Source organism: Chinchilla lanigera, unplaced genomic scaffold (assembly GCF_000276665.1).
Source record: "Chinchilla lanigera isolate Chin_1 unplaced genomic scaffold, ChiLan1.0 scaffold00042, whole genome shotgun sequence".
NCBI lineage: Eukaryota > Metazoa > Chordata > Mammalia > Rodentia > Chinchillidae > Chinchilla > Chinchilla lanigera.
In genome coordinates this window covers 8,681,491-8,701,400 of record NW_004955443.1, presented here as the reverse complement: position 1 = coordinate 8,701,400, position 19,910 = coordinate 8,681,491, and the positions used below count along the sequence as shown (strand labels likewise).

The 19,910-nt window shown below is 41.7% G+C and overlaps 1 long non-coding RNA gene across 1 annotated transcript in view; it reads right to left on the bottom strand.

Moving 5' to 3' along the window:
* LOC102007602 overlaps positions 1-19,910 on the bottom strand; it is a 128,269-nt gene that overhangs the window by 19,000 nt on the left and 89,359 nt on the right. The window lies entirely within an intron of this gene.

The following is a 19,910-nucleotide window of genomic DNA, read 5'->3' as shown; positions in this document are numbered from 1 at the left end:
GCAGGCGCTTTTGCTGCTGAGCTAAATCCCCAGCCCTGGGCTGTATGACTCCTAACTATTGCAGTAGACCCTAAGTGATCTCCCAGTACCCAGAGCCCACCCCCCCAAAGTTACAGTTATTGCTCAGAATCAAACATGTGATGCCATCTCTGCAAATCCCCGTCCATTCCACATCTTTGTACTGAAGGAACTTCCAATCTGCTACTTACCTTGGCAGCTTTTTCTCCTTTACAGGTATCCTACACTGAGATTCTACAAAACCATTTAACCTAAATTACTGCTCTCATTTTATTATGGGCTTCTTTGACCTAGAATTTCTTCCCTACGTTCTACCACTCTAGCCAATCTCCTACCAACCCAAATCCAAATGATTCTTTAAGATCCAGTCAAATGTCCGTTCCAAAGCTCTTGTTTCTCTTCTCTCCCCATCATTCATTGGTGAATCTACTTTTCTACACATCCAGTTAGAAAAGATGGACTAAACCAAGATTCTCAACTGGATTAGCGGATCCTGTATTAACAACAGACGGTCACTGTTCATAGTTCTGATGGCTGGGAAGTTGCAATTAGGAGTAGGAGCTACTGGTATCAAGCAGTAGAGGCCCAGATGCTGCTAACTCTCCTACAATGCAAGGGAAAGCTCTTTCTCCCAACAGAGAGTCATCAGGTCCAAAATGCCAGTAGTACCACAGCTGTGAAACCCTGCATTGAGCAAATGCATTTTTTACTACTCCCCTATCAAGCTCCATTAAATTGACAATCAAGTATTGAAAAGGATTTTAAAAATGGAAAAAGACCAAAGTATAGGAGAGAAGACCACAGTGGACCAGAGATGTCCAAAGTCTTACATATGGAAAGCAGATGGTAAAACGGATGACTGAAAGTGAAGGAGGTATTTAACCCCAGTCACACTGCTTTCCATTTGCTCATGTTGTTTCTGTAACCAGAATCGTCTTTCCCACATTCTAACACTCCAGCCATTCTGCCAACAGTCAAAACCCAGCTGATTCTGCAATCACCCAGTTGAAATGCCAATTCCTTTATAAGCTTTCCAATGCCTCCTTCTCTCCCTTCCATAATCCACTGATTTATCTACACGTCCAATGAAAAAAGATAAAGAATGTGAAAGTAAAAAAGAGAAGAAACTGGAAAAGCAAAGAAAATAGAAACCTAGCTCTCTTGGGGATAGGGAAAGGTGGTGGGAAGCGGGATTCAGAGCACAGCACCCAAGAAAGGCTTGGGAACTGGAAGTTCCAGTCCACAATAGTGTGGGAGGGGAAGGCACTAGAAATATTAGAACTGGTTCAAAACCTTCACACAGAGTAGTCAGACATCCAGCAGGGTGATTTAGATCTAAAAGGTCCAAAAGTCTCACATGTGTAAAGACAATGGGGTCACCGGGGTATTGTGCTCATCAGAGGATTCATTCATTGATTTCATAGCTCAGTGTGCTGCTAGAAGGTGGGGTCGGGGTGGAGATGGGTCACTGGGGGCCTGACCTACAAAGATACGTTCTGGTCTCCGACTACTCCCTTCTGTCACATGAAGTTTGGAAAGTTGATCACTTGAGTACAAGACATAAAATGTTCCCTAGAGTCTCACAGGATCAGAGTTAGGTTCAGAGAGCTGCTGAAGAAAGAGCTCTTATCTTTATAATACTGGAAGTTAGTAGTGATCTCAGTCTAACTAAAGTTACAACCACGTCCAGATCCAGAGCCACTGCAGAGATTGATGCAGTGCCCTCATCCCACCCGCAGACACATGCACACACTCCCCTCCTAACAATGGATGTGCCCTTGGAGATGAGGCACTAAGTAAAGCAGGTGAATATAAGGCCCTTGCATTGTTTGAGAAGCAGGGTGATATCTGAATGTGAGCCATGATAATGTAAAAGTCATACTATAAATCCCAGCATGACCACTGAAAATAACACAAAGAGATGTACCTTTATAAACTACAAATAAGACAAAAGTGGGTGATTCACTTAAAAGAAGGCAAGAAATAAGCACTAGAACAGAAAACAGAAGGGACAAATATTAAGATAAAGACTTAAATCAAAATATATCCATAACTACATTAAATGCAAATAGATTAAACAAGTAAAAGTCAGAAATGGTCAGTCTAGATAATGAGGCAAGATGGACCTACAAAAAGTTTATGAAATGAACATTCTAAGTATAAAGATGCAGATATTTCACAATAGAGTGAGAGAATGTGTGCAAACACTGTCATAAGGAAGCTATCTACATCAGAAAAGTAGACTTCAAGGCTTAGGGCATTGCCAGAGATGAAGAAAGACATTTCGTAGTGATAAAAAGGCTATTCACCACGAAGGCCTAACATCCTAAACATGTATGCACTTAATCACAGACTTTGAAATACATAAGAAAAAATTGACAGAACTAAAGTGAGGAATGCATCAATGCATACTCTTAGTCGGAGATTTTAACACTTCTTTCTCAATAATGGATTAAACCAGTAGATCAGAAAAGCTGCATATTTGACCAGCACTACCAACCTATTGGACCTTATTGGATTACTGTACTGAACCACCTGCAGAAGTTGCCTGTGAGGAAAGGGTACTGAGGAGGGGTGGGTGTTGAAAGCAAGACCAGTAATCTGATGGGTGAAGAGGAAGTTGACTGACTGGAGGTGTGGAAAACCAAAGTGGCTAACAGTTTCGTTGTGTTGTTTGATTACATGACGTGCATTGTAAACCCTCATTAAATATGCAGTATAATCTACATTACTCTATATGCTTGATGGAGTGGATTTTATTTTGGAAATATGAAGAGATACTGACTATTTTGTGGTTGGCTTGGTGTAAAACAGAGGCTTCCTGTAAGTCAGCCATACTTTTGCTATGGTTTTGGGTCCCACAGAGGCTATATAAGACAGAGGAAAGAGAGGACACTGACCTGGCACTATCACCAAGATCATTGTCAGGCACTGTAAAGTGTTGAAATGCAGGGCCAGGGCCTTAGACTTGAAATGTAGGTCAAAGGAACCATTAAGGGCTCTGGAAGACCAACAACCAGGTCCTCTAATCTGCTTCTATCATGGAAATTTTTGTCATGAACAAGCCTGTTGTAAGCACTCAGGTAGCAGCACCCAGTACCCAGCAAGCTTCAGCATCATGGTTACAAAATGGTAACAGACCATGAAGGACCCTGTAGACACAATGCTCATGTGCTGGTTCTGGATTTAGGTTGTCCATCTTTCTGTCTTTTACCAGTTTTCTTCCAGGGTCTGACAATCTGCATCAGAAAATGACAGAAGGGCAAAGAAACACGCCATCTCATTCCCATAAAGGAAGGAATCCACCCAATAAACCATCTCCCATGCCTGCTGGGGACAGAGACCCTGCAGGGTGGGGATGAGGCAAGGAGGCATCACCTGGCTGTGTTCGAGTCAGACATACTAAAGCCTTGGTTCTGAGGATGAAGACAAGTCTGTGGCAAGTGCCAGGCTGGAGAGGGCTGCCTGTCCCTTTAAATCTTCCTGTGACACTTACACACTGAGCAAGGAAGCCTGATCCCAAGGAAGGTTCGCCTAGGAGAAGGAGAAGGTGCCACGAAATCCAGATTTAGTTTCCACAAGGTAAAGCTGCATCTTAATTTTGTTTCATGCGTTTCTTAAGAGGAAATTCTGATAGATAAATCAAAGGTGCGAATGTTTGTCCAGTGAGAGAGGTAAACATATCAGGAAAGAAACACCTATAGTTTCCTTTGCAGCACAATAAGCCCCCAGGAAAGATCCACTGAGTTGAATAAAGGTTTGGTGAACCAGAGGATGCTGAGCCTCCCGGGGCTCTGTGGGTTAGTGGGCCTCAGTGGCAAAGCCAAATAGAGCTAAATTACACTGTATATGTGGTGTGCTTATTGGGGCACAGGGGTGCAGGGGTCCATGAGTTATTGCAGAAAAAGGTGGCGAGGAAACCCTAGGGTACGGAGGCCTAAAGAGCACAAAAATGAAAGGGTTATTGATTGTTTATTGTTTGATGTGTGATGGAGCCATCTGGCCCTTCCTTACAAGCCTCAGTGAAATCTAAATGATTCGATTTGCCTGGAGGAGAAAATGGAATCAGCCTTGCTGCAACACCAGGCACTAGGTCTGCCTCCTGGAAAGCGGTTCACTTTCTGCATTTTTTTATCATGGTAGAACTTTTTTTAGAAAATCAATCCTTGAAATATGTAATTTCTTTGGAGTTTGTGACAGACAAAAATGAATGGGCATGGAAAATCTCCCAAATGCTGTCAGAAGCTGGGCCAATGATACCCGTGTGCCCACTGGCGATCACTTGGGTGCAGGTATGCAGGTACACACAGGGAGTGTCACTGACTAGGGGCTAAACAAAGGAAAGCTTTTTATCACAGCTCTGGAAGTTAGAAGTCCAAGATCGAGGTGTTGGTATAGTTATTCTGAGGTCTTTCTCGTTGGCTTGAGGATGGCCTTGTCTCCCTGTGTCCTCACACAGTCTTCCTCTGTGTATTTCTTTTTTTGTTTGTTTGTTTGTTTTCCGGTACCGGGAATCAAACTCACGACCTCGTGCTTGCCAGGCAGGCACTGTGCTGCTGAGCTAAATCCCCAGCCCTCCTCTGTGTCCTCTGTGTATTTCTGTATCCAGATTTTCTCTTCTTATAAGGACAGCAGTCATCCTAGATCAGGACCTATCTCAACAACCTCATTTTAATTACCTCTATAAAGATCGTCTCCAAAAGCAGTCACATTCTGAGATACTGGGACTTAGCACTCCAACACATGAGTTAGTGGGGATACAAGCTGTTTTACTTTTCTTGTTGCTGAGACAAAATACCTGATATCCAAGGTTAAAGAGGAAAAGGTTTACTGTAGCTCATTTTGTAGAAGTTTCAGTTCATAGTTGGCAGGCTACAAGGTGGCATGGCAGAGGGGCATCACGGAGGAGAAACAGCTCATTTCAAGCAGAAGGCAGCAAGCAGTGAAGTAGAGAAGCAGCAAGCAACAAGTGACTCTCCTTATGTCCCTTATATTTTATCCAGGCCACTCACACCCAGGATGGGGCACCCTTAACCCTACCCAGAACTATGCCAACCAGAATCAGTGTACCACTTTAGTAATCTCACACCTTTGATCCCAGCATCACATATTATATATCCATCACTTCTGAAAAGCCCCATCTATGACCACATGGGGCTTTGGGGATATTTCTAGACACAAGCCTTAACCAAGCCCATCCAAAACCTCCTCTATGCAGAACAACTTCTCTCTGCAAAGTTCCTAGAAAATGTTATTATCTCTAAGTCATAATACTGCATTGTTTCCTTCCCAGAGATTTCCCCCATGTAAACCCCTGTTTCTAGAAATAATAAAAATGTGTCTTTCTGTGTTTTTTATAACCATTCAGGGCTACCTTTTCAGAAACAAACTTTCTGAGAAATGTATGCCTCCAACACATGCCACAGGCTCTTTTGGTTTTTATTTTTAATCTCATTTAATACTCTAGAAAAAGCCAAGCAACCTGGAACCTGTGCCTCTCCTCAAAGGGGTGCTGCCTTTACTGTCTTTCCCAACACATTCTAATCTTTGGGACCCTCCTAGCCTCTGCCTCACCCTCAATCCAGCCTGTTGAGCAAGACTTTGGAAACTCATTTGGGAACACTCTGGAAAGATTAGCACACATGACTGCACAAAACATTGACAACTGGAAGAGAAAGTAGGTAAAAACCTTGAAGACATATGGGTAGGCAGAGAGTTCATGAACAAAAACCAAACTGCATGTGACATAATTCAAAGAATCAATAACTAGGATCTCATCTTACTGAAAAGTTCCTGCACATCTAAAGAAATCACCAGCAGAGTAAAAAGAAAACCCACAAATTGGGAAAAAATTTTACATGACTGCCCTCAGACAAAGGTTTTCTATCTAGAACATATAAAGAAATTTAAAACATCAGTCCCCCCCAAATTCAAAGACCCAATCCAAAAATGGGCAGCTGAGATGAACACACACTTTTCAGATAAAGAAATACAAATGGCAAACAAATACATGAGAGAGTGTTCAACATCATTAGTCATTTGAGACATGCAAATTAAAACAACACTGAGATTTCATCTCATCCCAGTAAGAATGGCTAGCATTAAGAAATCAACAAATAGGGGCTGGGGATTTAGCTCAGCGGCAAAAGTGCCTGCCTGGTAAGCGCAAGGTCGTGAGTTCGGTTCCCGGTACCGGAGAAAAACCAAAAAAAAAAAAAAAAAAAAGAAATCAACAAATAACAAATGCTGGTGAGGCTGTGGAGAAATAGGAATTCTTCTCCACTGCTGGTGGGAATGAAGACTGGTGAAACCACTGTGGAAATCAGTCTGGAGACTCCTCAGCAAACTAGGTATAGCGGTCCCATTCAACCCAGCTATTCCCCTTCTGGGTATTTTCCCAGAAGATCTGAAAATGTCACATCACAGTGATATATGTGCACCCATGTTCATAGCAGCACAATTTGTAATTGCTAAACTGTGAAAGCAACCCAAATGTCCATCCACTGAGGATTTGATAAAAAAATTGTAGTACTTTTATATAATGGAATATTACTCAGCTATAAAGAAAGATAAACTCAAGGCTTTTATAGGTAAATGGTCACAACTAGAGACCATACTCATAAGTGAAATAAATCAGACCTGCATGTATAAGCATTGTATTGCCTCACTAGTGTAAGACCTGAAAGGGTGAATAAAAACTAGGAGATATGATAGACATTGTGAAAGGAAAGGAAAATGCTCAAAAGTAAAGGGCAACTGGGGTGTGGGAAAAGAGAAGGGGAAAGAAGGGGAAATTATGTAAGTATGTATATACAGGGTAGCTAACATAGTTGTACTACTGTCTTCTATTGCTCTACAGAAAGGGACAGTTAATGATTACTTGTTTGATCAATCTTATATGTCTCTGTTTTCTTGAGAAACCACTTTGAAGATATCAATAAGTAATACAACAACCATTGTTAATTTCCTACAACTTTGTCTGTAACTCTGTTTTGTTTGTATTGTTCTTATGCTATTTTGTAAATGGATGTCTGTTTGTTAATATGTTTTCCTTCTTTTATTTCTTAAAATAAAAAAAATTGACAAGATGTCACAAATCATTGACAAGATTCTCATTGATAGAATCTTTTTTCCTAAAGATTTTATGTAGACATTGAAGAATCCACCAGCTGTAGGGGAATTACATAAGTTATAGTATGCTGGAAATTGTTATGGTTTAGGTCTAAAATGTCCCCAAAACCTCACATGTTCAGAGATAAAGCTTCCCAAAGGTGATTACATTATGGAGGTGCCATACTCATTATTGAATCAACCTATTGATGAGTTCAACGCTGACCATGCTGTTAGAAGTTGGGATCTGGCTGGAAGAAGTGGGTCCTGAAGGCAGGACCTGGAAGGATGTATTCTTGCCCGCAGCTCCTCACTCTCCCTTTCCGTATCCTGACTGCCATGGTTGAAATGGTTTCTTCCACCATGCCCTTCTGTCATATCATTTATGCCTTGGAATCAGCCAACTTTGTAAACCTTCTGAATAAACCTCTTTTTCATTAAGGTGCAGGTGTCAGGTTATGTATATATATATATATATATATATATATACATTCGCCAAGCATTTACAGTACCATAAAAGCACATGTTAAATTCATTTCTTATTTAATCTTCACAATTCTCTAAAATGGATATTATTATTAGTTCCATTTTACAGAGAAGGAAATAGCAGTTTGTGGACATTTGTCACATAGCAAGACAATAGAACACTGAAGATGCAAATACAGATTTGCCTGATTCCAGAGTCCATGCTCTCAACAACTAAAGACTTGAGTCCATGCTCTCAACAACTAAAGACTCTCAACAACTAAAGACTATAACAGTTAAGCTTTACTGTGTCTCCATTGGCTTGGGAGCCACCCAAGGGATTGGTGGAAAACACTTCTAGATATTTCTGGTTGTGCCAAGCAGGCATGAGTTGGGTACTATCTATAGTACCTTGCCCCTTCCTCTCTGGCACTGTTCCCTTTCTCTGCTGCCCAGCTGTCATGAACTAGGCAGCTTTACCCTACCACACATTTCCACCATGATGTTCCTGCTCTGGAGCCTGATGACCATGTGCTGAATCCCTTCAAACCATGAGCTAAATTAAATCTCTTCTCCTTTAAATGCTGGGTGTTGTGTATTATGTCTCTGCAATGGAAGCAGAAAGTTGGTAATGGAGAAATGGGAAGATTGCTATGGCAGTATCTGGCCATGAAGTATAGAAGCCTCTGGAACTGGTTTGCTAAAAAAGTTTAGAAAGTTTAGAGGTATGAATCTGGTGTTAGAAGGGTATGAAAGTTTCAGTTAGAAACAAGGACTCTATTGGCATTTAGATTACAGGCCACGTTTTATATGCTCTGGTAGAAAATTTGTCTACATTTTGCCCTGAGACTTTGCAAGAGACTGAGATGAAAGGAAGTGGACTAACTCATTTGGAGAAGAAAATTTCAAGATAGCCCAACATTCAGGCTGTGGCATGAGTATTATTAGTTTTTGCCAGATTTTTAGTGAGAATTGGGAGAAAAAAAGAGAGCAAAAAAACTTGAAGAACTTTTAGATTTTAACCCAGAAGTAACTATGTATAAAGTCTGGACTAAAAGAAATGTGGCAGCTGGAGAGAATAGCACTATTAAAAACAGACCAAGTACTTCATACAAGGATTAGAAGAAATATGCCTGAGAGTATCTCAAATATCAGAAAGACTCACTGCAGGTGCAAAATTGTAAATCTTTTATTTAAGAAGAAATTCCCTGGGCCCCCTACTCAAGAAAGGCCTCCTGGGGAATTAGTTCCCCATAATTCAAATCACAGCACTCAGTCATCCACACACTAAAAGGCAACTGTAGCCATAATCCCAGAAGGCCTGGACATAGCTCCAGCTGAAAGAAGACCTTAGCAACATCTGTATAATGTGTGTTTTACTGGCATGTAGAATGAAAGAGTTGTGGGGCTACGGAGGCTTCTACCCAAATTTCAAAGGAAGGCCTTAAAGGTCAAGCAAAAAATGTGTAATAAGGTCATAATCCCTGCCAGGAACCCCCCAAGAGGACAATGTTTGAATTGTGAAAGTGAAGCCAAAGCTGCAGTGGAGACACCAGGGAGTTGGAGATGCCAAGAATATGGAAAATCTGCTTAGGAAAACCACAGACAATGAGCAAAGCCAGCTCAAGAAAGAAGCCATGTGGGCTACAAATGACAAGGCCATAGAAGTAGGGCTACCAAGCCCTTTGGTGTTCACCTCTCACCACAATCTGCCAGAAGTGCTAGACGTAGAGCTATAGAACTTAATGTTTGCTCTTATGGGCTTTGAATGTGCTTGGGTTCAATTCTTTTCCATTTTCTTATTCCTCCTTTTGGAATGGGAATGTTTGCTTTGTGTCACTGTATCTTGGAATTGTGTGACTTGTTTTTCCTTTTTACAGAGGTTCACAGCTGAGTTTGCCTTGAGTCTCAGAAGAGACTTTGACCTGGACTCTTAAAAAATACTGGCACTATGGAAACTTTGGAAAAAATTATGTGCCAACAACCGTCAGGTCTTTTTTTCCCCCTAACTTTCAATAATCTTTAAAACATATTATATGAGGTGAGCTATATTGTATAGGTGAAGAATAGCCTCAAAACTGTGAAGTTATCTGACCAAAGTTATAGAACAAATGGTGAAACCAGTATTTGAACATGAGATGATCTAAATGTGAGCTCTTATTTTTGCCCTTTGCTGTTCTAACCCCGCAATGTTATAAAGCATTTCCCCTTAATTTTCTATATGTGCTGAGCATCTGTAATTCCACGTTAGTGCTGTTTGTGATTCCTGCTGTTGTCACTAATGCAGCATCTACATGATAGTTCTATAGACATATTCCAGTCCTGGAAAAGAAATCTCTTTTATAAGTCAGTTTTCTTCATAAAAATTTTTATTAGTACATGTTTTCAGTACATAATGATTGAATTCATCATGGGGAGCTGGTACATGTACATAACGTATCTTGTCAATTTTATTATTATTATTATTATTATTTTTTGGTATTGGGAATCGAACTCATGACCTCAGGGTTGCCAGGCAAGTGCTTATGCCGCTAAGCTTTATTCCCGGCCAACTATCTTGTCAATTTTAAAAGTAAATTCCTAAATTAAAAAAAAAATTAAAGCCTCCACAATTATCCCAACTGTCCATAAAGTTATATTGACAGCTCAGAAGGAAGCTACTATAATATTTACAAAATATCAGGAAAGAGATTACAATAAAAAAGCTATTTCCCAATACTTTTTATTCTTGGTAGCTATAAATGAAGACAAGACTCCCCTGACAGACAAAGTTTATCCCTGCAGACCCTATATGTGAAAAATTCAATTTTCCTACTTATGGGTTTGAACAAAAAGTCTCTGGGAGTCAAGTTTAAGGAGATAAGATTCAAACAGCTTCTAAGCCTCCGGTTCTCAAACTTGCACATAAGTTGGAACCACTTGGCCATTTTTTAAAAGTATGGATGCCTACCTACTCCCTTCTCCCAAGATTCTAATTTCATTGGCCTAGGATTACACTTGTGCATAAGAATCTTAAAGTTTTCCCAGGTAAACCTAATACCAAAAAAGAATAAATAAATAAATAAAATTTAAGAACTATTAAGGTGGCCAGGTATGGTGGTATGTGCCTGTAATCCCAGCCCTCAGAGGGCTGAGGCAGGAGGATCACAGCCAGCATGGGCTACATAGTGAGTTCGAAGCCAAACCGTCTCAAAAAAAGTGAGACCCTGTCTCAAAAAAAAAAACCACGAAGGCAATCTAATCAGAGAAGATTGCAAAGGATAATAATGGTATTAATTATTAATAGTTGGAGTGTTTTTTACTAAAGTCACGACTGTGAATGATAATGATTGACTTGTGACTCACTTAAATGAATATAGATATTATTTTAGAATCACAGACTAGAGACTGGGAAATAAAATGGTATGAAATTCATGCAAAAGCAAACACAAGGCAATGTCATGGGGAGTGGAGATTTGTAAATGCAAACTAATAAGCACTTTGAGATTGATTCGGTTGATAGCCCATGAAGCATTCAGCTTTCTCTGTAAAAGAATATGTTGATGTGTTATTTTCTAATTAAGAAATAAAGTAAGTTCCTTAATTTATTGTTTAGGTTTGTTTGTTTGGGCTACAATGTCCAGATAGAGAAAGGAAGCTGCCCTCAGAAGGCACAGAGATATGAAATAGTTTTTTGCAGATAATATAGGAAAACAAAAATAAATAAGAAGTACTGCAATTTAGTTTCAGAATTTGGCATAGACACAAAGTAAGAAATCCTTTTCCTCTCCTAAAAGAAAGGGCAAGATTTGTACCTCCAGAAACTATCTGTCTTGTTCTGAATCAGTTCCCATCTGTTTTGTGGGGAAGATTAGAGAAGATTTTCCCCCCAAACAACATGCAGATTTTATTTTAACAGAAGCATTGCAGAAGTGACTAAACGAGGTGCAGGCAACATTCCAATGTTGCAGAGGTGGGCAAAAGTATGGTAAAGAAGCTCTCATATGTACACATATAAGACTATAAATTATACAGAAGTTATCTAAAATGTTTGCACAGAATGGTAGGTCCTGGAGTATTAGTTATTGCCAAGAAAGAATATCTTGAGCCAGGCATGGTGGCATACTTTGCAATCCCAGAACTCTGGGAAACTGAAACAGGAAGATTAAAAACTTGAGCCTAGATTGGGCAATTGAGCAAAGTAGGGAGACCCTGTCTCAAAATGAACTAAAATTTTAACAGGGCTGGCAATCTAGCTCAGTGCAAAAGCTCTGGGTTCAGTTCCCAGTGTGGAAGGAAGGAAAGAAGGAAAGAAGGAAGGAAGGAAGGAAGGAGGAAAGGAAAGGGAGCAGAGGGAGGAAGGGAAGAAAGAAGGAAGGAAAAGAAAGTGTACCTGAAGCCAATTTGCACTACAGAACTGGAAGTGATGCAAATGAACATAATAAATATCATGTGTCATTTTTGAGCTATTATAATATCCTGTAAGAACTGCAAAATTTTTATCTTAATTATCTCATTTTATCCTTATAAAACAATAGAGTATGATCAATCTCATTTTAAAGATGAAGATGAGATTAAGTAACTCAAGGTCACACATCTAGTCAAAGGCCACTTGGCTCCATACAGAGGCACTTAACCGCTGGGCTACATTGCCTTTCAGCAGAAAAGGCCGCATTTCCCAAAATGGGCAGTGTGCAACATCAAGCACAATGCCAACAACAAGAGCAAAACAGATTTCATGATTAGATTTACAGAGCAAGACTGGTTTCTTTACCAAGGACAGGTCTCTAATATGTTTGTAGGAATTAAGAATCGAAGAGAGAGAGATGATTTGAATTTAGTAGTCTATTTTCACAGATCATAGTGTAGAATATGCTATAGAAAATGTAACATAAGGAAATTAAAAGAGCTTTTTCATGGAGACAGGAGTTGGGCTTGGGGAGGGTGAGAGGCTAGGAAAGGAAGACAGCACAGAAACGGGGAATAGAGAGGAGGCTCCACCGAAAGGTTCAAGGCAGAGCTACAGTCAACATCAGAGAAGAACATGAGCAGTTAGCAAAGGATATTACTAGACCCAAGGAATGGAATAAGGATGAAGAAAAATCTAATTTGTAGAGCAAAGACAAAAGGTGGGGTTGTGGCTTTTAGGGACAAGTTAGACATTCACGTGGAAAAACTGGGCTCACACTCAGGACTGATATAGAGGGACATGGCATCTTATAGTTCCGAAAAGTAAGGAAGTTCTGACAACAAAAACAGAAACAGAAACCCCGCGTGGATGGTGGGATGTCAGGAGGTCACAGAAGCTGACTGAAAGCATCCCAAAACCCAAGCCGGGACAATTAAAGCAACAAAATTCATTATTATAATACTGCATTAGAGCTCAAAGAGGAAAATAACTATCCACAGGCCTACAGTAATAGGGTATTAATAAATGGCTGGACAAATTAATAAATGGCAAAACAGACAAATTACCCTGCAGAATTTTAAGTAATTTATTTGGATATTCCACCTTCAAGGAAGAGAAGATAAATCCTCACTTCTATAGAAGAAGTTGTACATAGTGACTTCCTTCCAAAGAGTTTTATGGAAAAAGAAGAAAGAAGTTTACATTCAGGAAACTCAACAACACTATTTCAGCCAGGTACTCAAAGCCAGCATCAACACTGATAAATCATCTCGATAGTACGCACCTTCAATATGTTGTAATGGGAATGACAATTTATCTCTGGGATCTGCCTCCTAAAGACATTGTAACCTCAGCCTAGTCATGAGGAAAAACAGCTGACAAATTCCGCTTGAGGGGCATCCTACAAAATATTTTTTGTCTTAGTCACTACCTTATTGCTGAGACCTACCACCCAACACCCACAACTTAAAGGGGGAGAAGCTTATTTTGATGCACGTTTTCAGTCCACAGTGGGCCTGCTCCAAGGCAAAAGTAGTAAGGCAGAGGGCATCGCAGAGAAAAGGTGCTCACATCATAGTGGCCAGGGAGAAGAGACCAAAGGGAGGAGCCCAGGAAGCAGACAGACCCTTCCAGGTGGTTGGCCCCAGTGAAACTCCTCTAACGGGTCCCCACTATAGCACACTCAGCTGCTAGACTAATCTGCTGATAAGTATAGGGCCCCCATAATCCAATCACCTTCCAAGCACATGAGCCTTTTGGAGACACACCAAATCTAAACCATGACCCTTTTCAACACTCTCAAAGTCATCACAATCAAAGAAAGTTATAATCAAAAAGAGCCTAAGGAGCTGCGACAAGTAAATGCAATACAGGACCCTGGATGGACCCATGGAGGAGAAAGAGCACGCTGGGGAGAAACTAAGGAAATTTGAGCAAACTACAGGCTTCAGTTAATAACCATATGTCAATACTCTTTGTAATTGTAACAAATGTACAATAAAATATTAACAAAAGGGGAAACAAATGGGTAACAGAGTATATGGGAATCTGTCTTCTAGGTTTTTGTATGACTCTAATGCTGGTTTAAAAAGTAATCAGATGGTAATCAGAATGACTGATCTGAAAACAATATGCAGTATAAGAACCATTGTTGAACTCCTACCATCTTGTATGGTGAAGCTCTGTATCATTTCCAATTTTTTTTTTTATTACTTGTTACTGTCTCTGATTGTTTGATCAATCTTACATTCTTACATCTGGTAGCCTGAGCAACCTCACTGAAGATAACAGTATGTAATGTAGGAACCATTGTTAATTCCTATCATTTTGTTTTGAGGTCATGTATCATTTTGTTGTTTTTGTGTTCTTTTGATTTTGTCTTCATTGTTGTTTTGTTAATTTTTAAGAGAAAAAGTAAAGTTTATGGGCTGGGGATGTAACTGGTAAGCATATGCTTAGCAAGCACAAGTCCTAGGTTCAATTTCCACCACTGGAACAGGTTTTGTTTTGTTTTTTTTTTTCTAAGTCTAAGCTCTTGCTTGCTCCCACCCCCAACTTGTGTATATGGCTTGTGATGAGTGGATTATTTGCTCCTAAAATGCATATGTTGAATTTCTAAACCCTGGTACTTCAGACTGCAACCAGATTTGGAGATCTGGTCCTTACAGAAGAAACAAGTTCAAGTGAGGTCAGTAGGGGCGCCCTAGTCCAGTGTGACTGGTGTTCTTTCAGAAAGAAGAAATTTCAGCACAGAACCATACACAGAGGGAAGATGATGTGAAGAGATACAGGGAGAAGAAAGCCATCTACAAGCCAAGGAGAGAGGCATATAATTGATCCTGTCCTCCTGGCCTCAAAAGGAACCCACCCTGACAATGTCCTGATCACAGACTTCTAGACTTGGGACTATGAAGTGATAGATTTCTACTGTTTAAGCCATCAAATTGTAGTGTTTTGTTGTGGCACTCCTTACAAGCTGAAAGCAGAAGGATTAAACTGGAATGCCCAAAGAAGGAAAGAAGAGCTGAGGCTTTGCGGTAGAAAGACAAAGACCTAAATCCTAAAATCTGGTATCCCAGTGTAATGGTTTGTGTCTAGATGTCCCCCCAAAGCCTCATGTAGTCATGGGGTGGGCTTCTAGAGTTTATGATTGATCCATGGTCCAATGCTGGGATTATGGATATGAGTGCTTCACCCACCCTGGAGTGGGTAGTTTGCATACAATATAAGGGAGGGAAAGAGGCTTGCTCTCTAGCTGCTCCTCCCTTTTTGCTCTTGCTGCTTTTGCTGTTTTCTGCCACCATGAAAACAGCATGCTACCCTCTGCCATGTGCCACTCTGCCTTAGAGCCAGCTGAGTATGGACTGAAACCTCCACAAACTCTGAGCTAAATAAACCTTTCCTTCCTTAATTTTGGGCATCAGGTATTTTGTCCCAGCAATGAGAGAAAAGTAATTAAGACACCCAGTATTACACAGGAGGATGGAGATATGGAGTTTCCCAGAAGTCTGTGCCACACTTGAGAGTGACACCCTGCCCCTGGTGTGCCATGATGGTTAGATCCTACAAGCCACAGCCTCAAACCCCAGAAGACTGTCTATACCAAATCCTGTAGCTGGTAAAGAAGGCCTCTCTCAATGGAGGCCCTGTGTTTCAAAGACAGCCAAGGACCAGAAGTGAGAAAAATAGTGACTGCAATTGAGGCAGAAGTGGTCTCCTCACTCTTTTTGATATGCCACATAAACCTCACAGGACCTTTCATGACCTCACAGGAGAGGCTGCTCTGCCCAAAGTATAAGTTTGATAAAATTTTTCAGTTGTTGAATACAAACGTTCAAATCAATAGTTTATTTGATGTGACATTTTTAACCCTATGGCTGGGGGGTGGTAAATCCAAACCTATTTAAAAATGAAGAAAATCAAAATTCCCTATAATCCCATCATTCTATACCCTTCCAGTTATTCTGTTATCTCTAAGATCAGAGAGGTTCTTGCAGATAATTTTACAGTGGGAAAAATGCTGGCAGTATTTTATGTGCTGTGGCATGCTTTCTCTAGGTTCCTTGTGCCAGGCACATTCACAGAGAGTCCAAAACTAAGACCAGGAGCAGGGGCTGTTGTTTGAGGAGTAGGTCCCACCAGCCAGAATATGAGTCATTTCTGAGACCTTCTCGTTAATCTGTGCCAGAATTCAACATCCACTCTTGCAGGGAAAAAGGAGAGAATCCATCAGGAGCACTGGATACTTCATGAGGGTCTAAAGTGTGACCCCCATCTGACGTCTCCTGAGCCTATCCCTCAAGACCACTGAATCGTCATTGATTCCAGATTCTCCTTATCCCAGCCTCTGACCCCAGCAATGTCCTACATCTGCTAAAAGTAAAGGTGCAGGACAAGGTGAAAATGCCTTGTCATTTTTCCTGTATCAGCACATCCTTGTTGCCACCCCTGGGAGTCAAAGCTGAAGATCTGATTTGGTTACACCTGACTTACTGGCGCTACTTACTGGTATACACAGCAGATTCGGTCTGTGATAAGTATGTCAAAAATGCCACTTTGGGACTTGGAGGAGGGGGTGGCTTCTGCCTTCAGTTTTGGAGAAGAGGGTAAACTGTCCATGTTTTTCATGTGAAGAATAATCATGTTCACAGTTTGATTCCAAAGGAGCTGCAAAATGAAACCAGACAAAAATCCCAGAAACAGGCATTTGAAAGAGATTTTCTGTTTCCAGAACTTCAAGTTTGAGCTTTGAAAAGAAGCAAACTATCTCCAAGGAAGTAAAAGCAAGCCTGCCTTGTTGGCTGCCCCTCTTTATTCACCCCCTTTTCCTCTTTTTTCCTCTCTTCCTCTTTTCTTTTTTCATCTTTGGTCCCCGTCTGCACTTATGTGAAAAGGAAGGAAGACCTCAGTCAGTGCCCTACCTTACCCCCATAGGAAAAATCCTTTTTAACAGGGCTCAGGTTCATGGATACCTATCCAGACCTCTATTCCAACAAAGGCCCCCAGGGCTGGCACAGGTCCGTTTTGCAGAGATGGCAGTGAGCCCAGGCGAGGACATCGTAAGCCCTGAGAGCCGCCAGGCTAGCTTTGGGTCACGAGTGCACCCCTGGTTACCCGATGTTGAGTCAGCGATCTTCAGACCACAGAAAGGTCAGGCCCATCTTCACAAAGTGAAAGTGCTGAATTATACTGAAACTGCAGAAAAAAAGTAAACCAACCCTGCCTCAGGGCCCTAAGTATCAGCTCTGAAAGTCTTGTTTTTAATCTGGAATTACAGTAAAATCATTTCAGAGTGGTTGGGCATGTGGTATTCTGAGTAATTTACTCTTCTACTAAATTGCAAGTTACCACACTTCCTACCAGGCCTTCCTCATTTCCCTGACCCGGCCCACCATGGCTGTCTCTTTGGACTCCACCCACTTACAGTCCCAGACAGGCCTGCTTGTGCAAGGGCACAAGGTCAGCGGCCTGGGATATACCAGGATGGGTGGGACTTCATACTGCTCTCCTAAAGTCTACAGAGCTGGATAGTGTGTCCCCTAGGTGTCCTAAGGCCCTTGAAGAGCTCCTGCCCACTCTGTGTAGAGGGGAGAACAATCAGGCGAGTCTGTGCTCCAATTCAGCCTGGACCACAGCTTCTCATTAGCTCTGGATCTCTGGCAAATTGTGATCTCTATAAGCTGCAGGTACTAATTCTTCCTCCAGGACTGTTGGGAAGGTTGGAGCTCACACATGTAAAACCGTATGGCACAGCATGGGGACACAGCAGATGCGCATGCTCTTCTCATGCATCACAGCCTGCCAGGGGCATAATCTGGAACCGTGTCCAGTCTCTGTCCTCCTAGGATGGGGTCTTTGTCCACCCTGTGCTATTTCCTCCCCTTGGCAGGGGTGGTGTGAGGTCCCCCTCCCTCTAGGCTGCACTGCTTACCAGCTGCCCTTGGCTGCCATGCTCTGCACCACTGTCTGGTATCCTGGCTGACTCCCAGTTGCTGGATTACACTTCCCAATGCCAATCAGTGCCAACACGAGGATAGACTTGGCCAGGGTATACACTGTCCTTTGACCCCATGCCTTGGGCCACTGGCCTCCTTCCCCAGGCCAGCGTCTGCAGAACCCAAGGTCATTCTCCCTAGCTAGAAGAACTTCATATCTTGTCTTATTTTACTCCTAACCAATTTCCCTGTAGAGACGTAGCTTCCTGTTCCTTTGCCCACTCCTACTGGCACAGGACCCACTCCTATTGTGTTACATACCCTCTCTGGCTGTCTAACTTTCCAAGAATCAAAAACTCAGAAAACCTACTCATGATTTAACTATATCAAGACTAAACATCTCTTTGGTTATTTCAAAGGCACCTTTGGAAGCCTTAGAATTGGCTTCCTAAGCACCATGGCTTCTAAAAGGTAGAAAGCATGATCTGAATGGTATTGATCCCAAGACACCCCTGAATACTGGGTGACTTCCAGTAAGTTGCTTGACCTCTCTAAGCCTGTTTTCTAATCTGAAAAGAGGCCAATTATCTTTAATTCATGACATTTCTATGAAGCCTCAAGATCATGTACATAAAAAGATGTGGTTAATTCAAAAATTTCTGATATCATCTTGATATTTCTATTTCCACAAAAGCAGGGGTTTATTCTTACTTAGGGGACAGGCTAAGGTTACCCAATATCACTTCACTGTTTAATGCTCTGTTCAGAGCCTGGCTCCCCTTGTAGACTGAGCTCCTTGAGGCCAGGTCTTATGTCTGATTACCCTACAGATCTGGGCCAGCACGAGCCCAGTGTCTGGCACAAAGAAGGCACCAAGTGAGTATTTGCAGGACAGAGGACTTCCCCTGTGCTTGCCCCTCTCATCACCCAGCCCAAAGATCGAGTCTATGTTGAACTCTTGGCCACCTTTAAGGGAGGATCATAGTAACTTTGTCCATAGTTATACCGAGTGGTGAGAACTGTTCCCCTCCTCCCTTCCTACAGTAAATACCTTCATGTCAGGGCAATGACATTCCAACAAATGCAGGGGAGGTCAGGAAAACCAAAGCAGTCACCTGATACCTCCTGTGGCTACTCCCCACAGTTATCTACTGTGTGCCAGACTAACTGGGGGCCAGCTAAGCAGTAAAGTGACCCTTTCTTCTGCCAGCCCAAATGACCACTTGACACTGTATCTCCAAGAAACCCAGTTAAGTGCAGTACTGTATTCTACAAGACCACCTGGTGAGAATGAGGCTTCCATTCATTCACCCTACAAACATTAATTGAACAATGATCATGTCCTAGCAGGTCAGCAGGTCTGTCCTAGAGGTTGAAGAAACAGTCCAGGCCCTCAGACAACTCTGGGGCCCCTGAGAAACAAACAAGGAAAAATATCACAATAATAGAGTGTGATGAAAGCAAAGACAGAGTAAATAGGTTGGGAGAGCACACAAAAATCTACAGCATTGTGTGCAGAATATGAGGCACAGCAGGATATGGTACTGGGGAGGTGGAACTTAGCTTCTTGATTAGTCACTAGGTGAGGAAATCCAGAAAGGATGGAGATTTGAGGAAGAGGATGAAGTAGGACCCAGGGACAAAGACAGCAGCGTGTGCTAGAGGTGGCAGTGGTGGCTCAGCAAGACTCTTATAAACATAGAGGACTCCATTCTATAATCTAAAGGCTGAAGTGTGGTGTGTCTGGGGAACCACAGGAGCAGCACAGCTAGACAAAAAAGGACTTAGTGGGCGTGTCTGAAAGGAAGATGGAGAAGAAGATGAGAACCAGCCAGGAATGGAGGTTGGCTTTTATGCTAAAGGCAGTAAGAAACTCCTAATGGGTTTCTTGGCCTGATCCCAGCTGCAGAGTGAGCCAGGAAAGAAATCAACAGTGTCATCAGTGGAAGAAACCCAAATTACCCTTCCTGGTTCTTGATGAAAGGTAAAGAAAA